Source organism: Hyla sarda, chromosome 4, assembly GCF_029499605.1.
Source record: "Hyla sarda isolate aHylSar1 chromosome 4, aHylSar1.hap1, whole genome shotgun sequence".
Lineage (NCBI taxonomy): Eukaryota > Metazoa > Chordata > Amphibia > Anura > Hylidae > Hyla > Hyla sarda.
In genome coordinates this window covers 19,971,424-19,976,423 of record NC_079192.1, presented here as the reverse complement: position 1 = coordinate 19,976,423, position 5,000 = coordinate 19,971,424, and the positions used below count along the sequence as shown (strand labels likewise).

General features: G+C 47.7%; 9 non-coding genes across 9 annotated transcripts; 4 read left to right on the top strand and 5 right to left on the bottom strand.

The window, feature by feature from the left end:
- Positions 1 to 106: 106 nt before the first annotated feature.
- TRNAQ-CUG (transfer RNA glutamine (anticodon CUG)) lies at positions 107 to 178 on the top strand. The gene has a single exon. It is a non-coding gene; the product is annotated as a tRNA-Gln (tRNA).
- A 684-nt stretch (positions 179 to 862) lies between these two features.
- Positions 863 to 944, bottom strand: TRNAL-AAG (transfer RNA leucine (anticodon AAG)). The gene has a single exon. It is a non-coding gene; the product is annotated as a tRNA-Leu (tRNA).
- Positions 945 to 1,230: 286 nt separating this feature from the next.
- Positions 1,231 to 1,310, bottom strand: TRNAP-UGG (transfer RNA proline (anticodon UGG)). The gene has a single exon. It is a non-coding gene; the product is annotated as a tRNA-Pro (tRNA).
- A 155-nt stretch (positions 1,311 to 1,465) lies between these two features.
- TRNAQ-CUG (transfer RNA glutamine (anticodon CUG)) lies at positions 1,466 to 1,537 on the top strand. The gene has a single exon. It is a non-coding gene; the product is annotated as a tRNA-Gln (tRNA).
- Positions 1,538 to 2,221: 684 nt separating this feature from the next.
- On the bottom strand, positions 2,222 to 2,303 carry TRNAL-AAG (transfer RNA leucine (anticodon AAG)). Its single transcript has one exon. It is a non-coding gene; the product is annotated as a tRNA-Leu (tRNA).
- Positions 2,304 to 2,589: 286 nt separating this feature from the next.
- Positions 2,590 to 2,671, bottom strand: TRNAL-UAG (transfer RNA leucine (anticodon UAG)). Its single transcript has one exon. It is a non-coding gene; the product is annotated as a tRNA-Leu (tRNA).
- A 155-nt stretch (positions 2,672 to 2,826) lies between these two features.
- On the top strand, positions 2,827 to 2,898 carry TRNAQ-CUG (transfer RNA glutamine (anticodon CUG)). Its single transcript has one exon. It is a non-coding gene; the product is annotated as a tRNA-Gln (tRNA).
- Positions 2,899 to 3,799: 901 nt separating this feature from the next.
- Positions 3,800 to 3,881, bottom strand: TRNAL-UAG (transfer RNA leucine (anticodon UAG)). The gene has a single exon. It is a non-coding gene; the product is annotated as a tRNA-Leu (tRNA).
- Positions 3,882 to 4,036: 155 nt separating this feature from the next.
- TRNAQ-CUG (transfer RNA glutamine (anticodon CUG)) lies at positions 4,037 to 4,108 on the top strand. Its single transcript has one exon. It is a non-coding gene; the product is annotated as a tRNA-Gln (tRNA).
- The last annotated feature ends 892 nt before the right edge of the window (positions 4,109 to 5,000 follow it).

The window sequence follows — 5,000 nt, the reverse complement described above, 5'->3', positions numbered from 1 at the left end:
AGGGGCGAAATAATCATAGCCACCCCATCTGGGAACCGTACCCCGGTTTTCTGGAGATCTGGAGGAAGAATTAAAAGTTTTAGTGTGGCAGGTGAAGGTACTTAATGGTTCCATGGTGTAATGGTTAGCACTCTGGACTCTGAATCCAGTGATCCGAGTTCAAATCTCGGTGGGACCTTTCTTTACTTTCCTCTCATTACTCAGTACTGTATTAAAATTATTTAACCTTCTTCCAGATGTGAGCTTTTCAAATCCATAAATGCTGCTTCCATACCTTTGTGTTCTGTCGCCCCAAGGTGCAATTAGTTGAGAACTTGGATGAAAACTCATGCCTCAAAGAAACCCAGAGCACTCACATCCCCCCGGGAGCCATAATGCCAGAAATATGGGTTATCCAGGATTAGAAAATAAAGTTAAATTGCCTCTTTCTTCCAGAAACAGTGCCAGCTCTGGCTAGTATAGAGTGGATTTCCTGATTGGTTAACCTCTGTGAATATCCCTGGCTTTTGCAGCTCGGTGCAGATTATGGTGTACGCTGCTCTGTGCCTATGTTTCAGATCTAGGGAAGGATTAAGGCAAGACAGCAAGGGTCAGTTTTGTAGTTCTTCCTGTTCACCCTATTCATCACAGAGTACATCTGATCCCTGGGGATCCCTCCTCAAGGATTGTATTCCAGATTGTCCGCGCAACATCTTAGCAGGTGGTAATACAGCGCCCATACTGAGAGAGGGACGAGAGGTTCTCCTGCATTGAAAGGGGAAGTGCTGATTAGTTAGCTGGCGCCAGGTACCTGCCTCAACCAATCGATATTCTGGGCATGTAACGTGAGCTGAAAGAGCAAGTAAAAGCAAAAGCTACTCAATGGCAACGGTGGGATTCGAACCCACGCCCCCGAAGAGACTGGAGCCTTAATCCAGCGCCTTAGACTGCTCGGCCACGCTACCACATGGTGTTGCAGCTTGCCGACCCTACCTGGGGACACAGACCTAAGTAAAGGGCAAAACAAGCATAGCTTCCCCTTCGGGAATTCGGAGCCTGGTCACCTGCATGACAGGCAGGAATACTCACAACTATACTAACGAGGAACAACCTATGCCTGCTGCTCCATGGTAATGTCCTTAAAGGGTCAGCGTTTAATAGTTCTGGAGGGAGAATTAATCGCTTTAGCTCAGCGCTAGGGATCAAAGGTGTAATCTCGTTATACCTCTGGAAACAGCAAAAAGTGCCTAATGGCAGCAGTGGGATTCGAACCCAAGCCTCCAAAGACTGGAGCCCAAATCCAGCGCCTTAGACCGCTCGGCCACGCTACCACACACAACTGCTGCTTTTCAACCCTACCTGAGGACGCAGACCTAAGTAAGGGGCGAAATAATCATAGCCACCCCATCTGGGAACCGTACCCCGGTTTTCTGGAGATCTGGAGGAAGAATTAAAAGTTTTAGTGTGGCAGGTGAAGGTACTTAATGGTTCCATGGTGTAATGGTTAGCACTCTGGACTCTGAATCCAGTGATCCGAGTTCAAATCTCGGTGGGACCTTTCTTTACTTTCCTCTCATTACTCAGTACTGTATTAAAATTATTTAACCTTCTTCCAGATGTGAGCTTTTCAAATCCATAAATGCTGCTTCCATACCTTTGTGTTCTGTCGCCCCAAGGTGCAATTAGTTGAGAACTTGGATGAAAACTCATGCCTCAAAGAAACCCAGAGCACTCACATCCCCCCGGGAGCCATAATGCCAGAAATATGGGTTATCCAGGATTAGAAAATAAAGTTAAATTGCCTCTTTCTTCCAGAAACAGTGCCAGCTCTGGCTAGTATAGAGTGGATTTCCTGATTGGTTAACCTCTGTGAATATCCCTGGCTTTTGCAGCTCGGTGCAGATTATGGTGTACGCTGCTCTGTGCCTATGTTTCAGATCTAGGGAAGGATTAAGGCAAGACAGCAAGGGTCAGTTTTGTAGTTCTTCCTGTTCACCCTATTCATCACAGAGTACATCTGATCCCTGGGGATCCCTCCTCAAGGATTGTATTCCAGATTGTCCGCGCAACATCTTAGCAGGTGGTAATACAGCGCCCATACTGAGAGAGGGACGAGAGGTTCTCCTGCATTGAAAGGGGAAGCGCTGATTAGTTAGCTGGCGCCAGGTACCTGCCTCAACCAATCGATATTCTGGGCATGTAACGTGAGCTGAAAGAGCAAGTAAAAGCAAAAGCTACTCAATGGCAACGGTGGGATTCGAACCCACGCCCCCAAAGAGACTGGAACCTTAATCCAGCGCCTTAGACCGCTCGGCCACGCTACCACATGGTGTTGCAGCTTTCCGACCCTACCTGGGGACACAGACCTAAGTAAAGGGCAAAACAAGCATAGCTTCCCCTTCGGGAATTCGGAGCCTGGTCACCTGCATGACAGGCAGGAATACTCACAACTATACTAACGAGGAACAACCTATGCCTGCTGCTCCATGGTAATGTCCTTAAAGGGTCAGCGTTTAATAGTTCTGAAGGGAGAATTAATCGCTTTAGCTCAGCGCTAGGGATCAAAGGTGTAATCTCGTTATACCTCTGGAAACAGCAAAAAGTGCCTAATGGCAGCGGTGGGATTCGAACCCACGCCTCCAAAGAGACTGGAGCCTAAATCCAGCGCCTTAGACCGCTCGGCCACGCTACCACACACAACTGCTGCTTTTCATCCCTACCTGAGGACGCAGACCTAAGTAAGGGGCGAAATAATCATAGCCACCCCATCTGGGAACCGTACCCCGGTTTTCTGGAGATCTGGAGGAAGAATTAAAAGTTTTAGTATGGCCGGTGAAGGTACTTAATGGTTCCATGGTGTAATGGTTAGCACTCTGGACTCTGAATCCAGTGATCCGAGTTCAAATCTCGGTGGGACCTTTCTTTACTTTCCTCTCATTACTCAGTACTGTATTAAAATTATTTAACCTTCTTCCAGATGTGAGCTTTTCAAATCCATAAATGCTGCTTCCATACCTTTGTGTTCTGTCGCCCCAAGGTGCAATTAGTTGAGAACTTGGATGAAAACTCATGCCTCAAAGAAACCCAGAGCACTCACATCCCCCCGGGAGCCATAATGCCAGAAATATGGGTTATCCAGGATTAGAAAATAAAGTTAAATTGCCTCTTTCTTCCAGAAACAGTGCCAGCTCTGGCTAGTATAGAGTGGATTTCCTGATTGGTTAACCTCTGGGAATATCCCCGGCTTTTGCAGCTCGGTGCAGATTATGGTGTACGCTGCTCTGTGCCTATGTTTCAGATCTAGGGAAGGATTAAGGCAAGACAGCAAGGGTCAGTTTTGTAGTTCTTCCTGTTCACCCTATTCATCACAGAGTACATCTGATCCCTGGGGATCCCTCCTCAAGGATTGTATTCCAGATTGTCCGCGCAACATCTTAGCAGGTGGTAATACAGCGCCCATACTGGATTCACACCCACACCCCCGAAGAGACTGGAGCCTTAATTCAGCGCCTTAGACCGCTCGGCCACGCTACCACATGGTGTTGCAGCTTTCCGACCCTACCTGGGGACATAGACCTAAGTAAAGGGCAAAACAAGCATAGCTTCCCCTTCGGGAATTCGGAGCCTGGTTACCTGCATGACAGGCAGGAATACTCACAACTATACTAACGAGGAACAACCTATGCCTGCTGCTCCATGGTAATGTCCTTAAAGGGTCAGCGTTTAATAGTTCTGAAGGGAGAATTAATCGCTTTAGCTCAGCGCTAGGGATCAAAGGTGTAATCTCGTTATACCTCTGGAAACAGCAAAAAGTGCCTAATGGCAGCGGTGAGATTCGAACCCACGCCTCCAAAGAGACTGGAGCCTAAATCCAGCGCCTTAGACCGCTCGGCCACGCTACCACACACAACTGCTGCTTTTCAACCCCACCTGAGGACGCAGACCTAAGTAAGGGGCGAAATAATCATAGCCACCCCATCTGGGAACCGTACCCCGGTTTTCTGGAGATCTGGAGGAAGAATTAAAAGTTTTAGTGTGGCAGGTGAAGGTACTTAATGGTTCCATGGTGTAATGGTTAGCACTCTGGACTCTGAATCCAGTGATCCGAGTTCAAATCTCGGTGGGACCTTTCTTTACTTTCCTCTCATTACTCAGTACTGTATTAAAATTATTTAACCTTCTTCCAGATGTGAGCTTTTCAAATCCATAAATGCTGCTTCCATACCTTTGTGTTCTGTCGCCCCAAGGTGCAATTAGTTGAGAACTTGGATGAAAACTCATGCCTCAAAGAAACCCAGAGCACTCACATCCCCCCGGGAGCCATAATGCCAGAAATATGGGTTATCCAGGATTAGAAAATAAAGTTAAATTGCCTCTTTCTTCCAGAAACAGTGCCAGCTCTGGCTAGTATAGAGTGGATTTCCTGATTGGTTAACCTCTGTGAATATCCCTGGCTTTTGCAGCTCGGTGCAGATTATGGTGTACGCTGCTCTGTGCCTATGTTTCAGATCTAGGGAAGGATTAAGGCAAGACAGCAAGGGTCAGTTTTGTAGTTCTTCCTGTTCACCCTATTCATCACAGAGTACATCTGATCCCTGGGGATCCCTCCTCAAGGATTGTATTCCAGATTGTCCGCGCAACATCTTAGCAGGTGGTAATACAGCGCCCATACTGAGAGAGGGACGAGAGGTTCTCCTGCATTGAAAGGGGAAGCGCTGATTAGTTAGCTGGCGCCAGGTACCTGCCTCAACCAATCCATATTCTGGGCATGTAACGTGAGCTGAAAGAGCAAGTAAAAGCAAAAGCTACTCAATGGCAACGGTTGGATTCGCACCCACACCCCCGAAGAGACTGGAGCCTTAATTCAGCGCCTTAGACCGCTCGGCCACGCTACCACATGGTGTTGCAGCTTTCCGACCCTACCTGGGGACATAGACCTAAGTAAAGGGCAAAACAAGCATAGCTTCCCCTTCGGGAATTTGGAGCCAGGTTACCTGCATGACAGGCAGGAATACTCACAA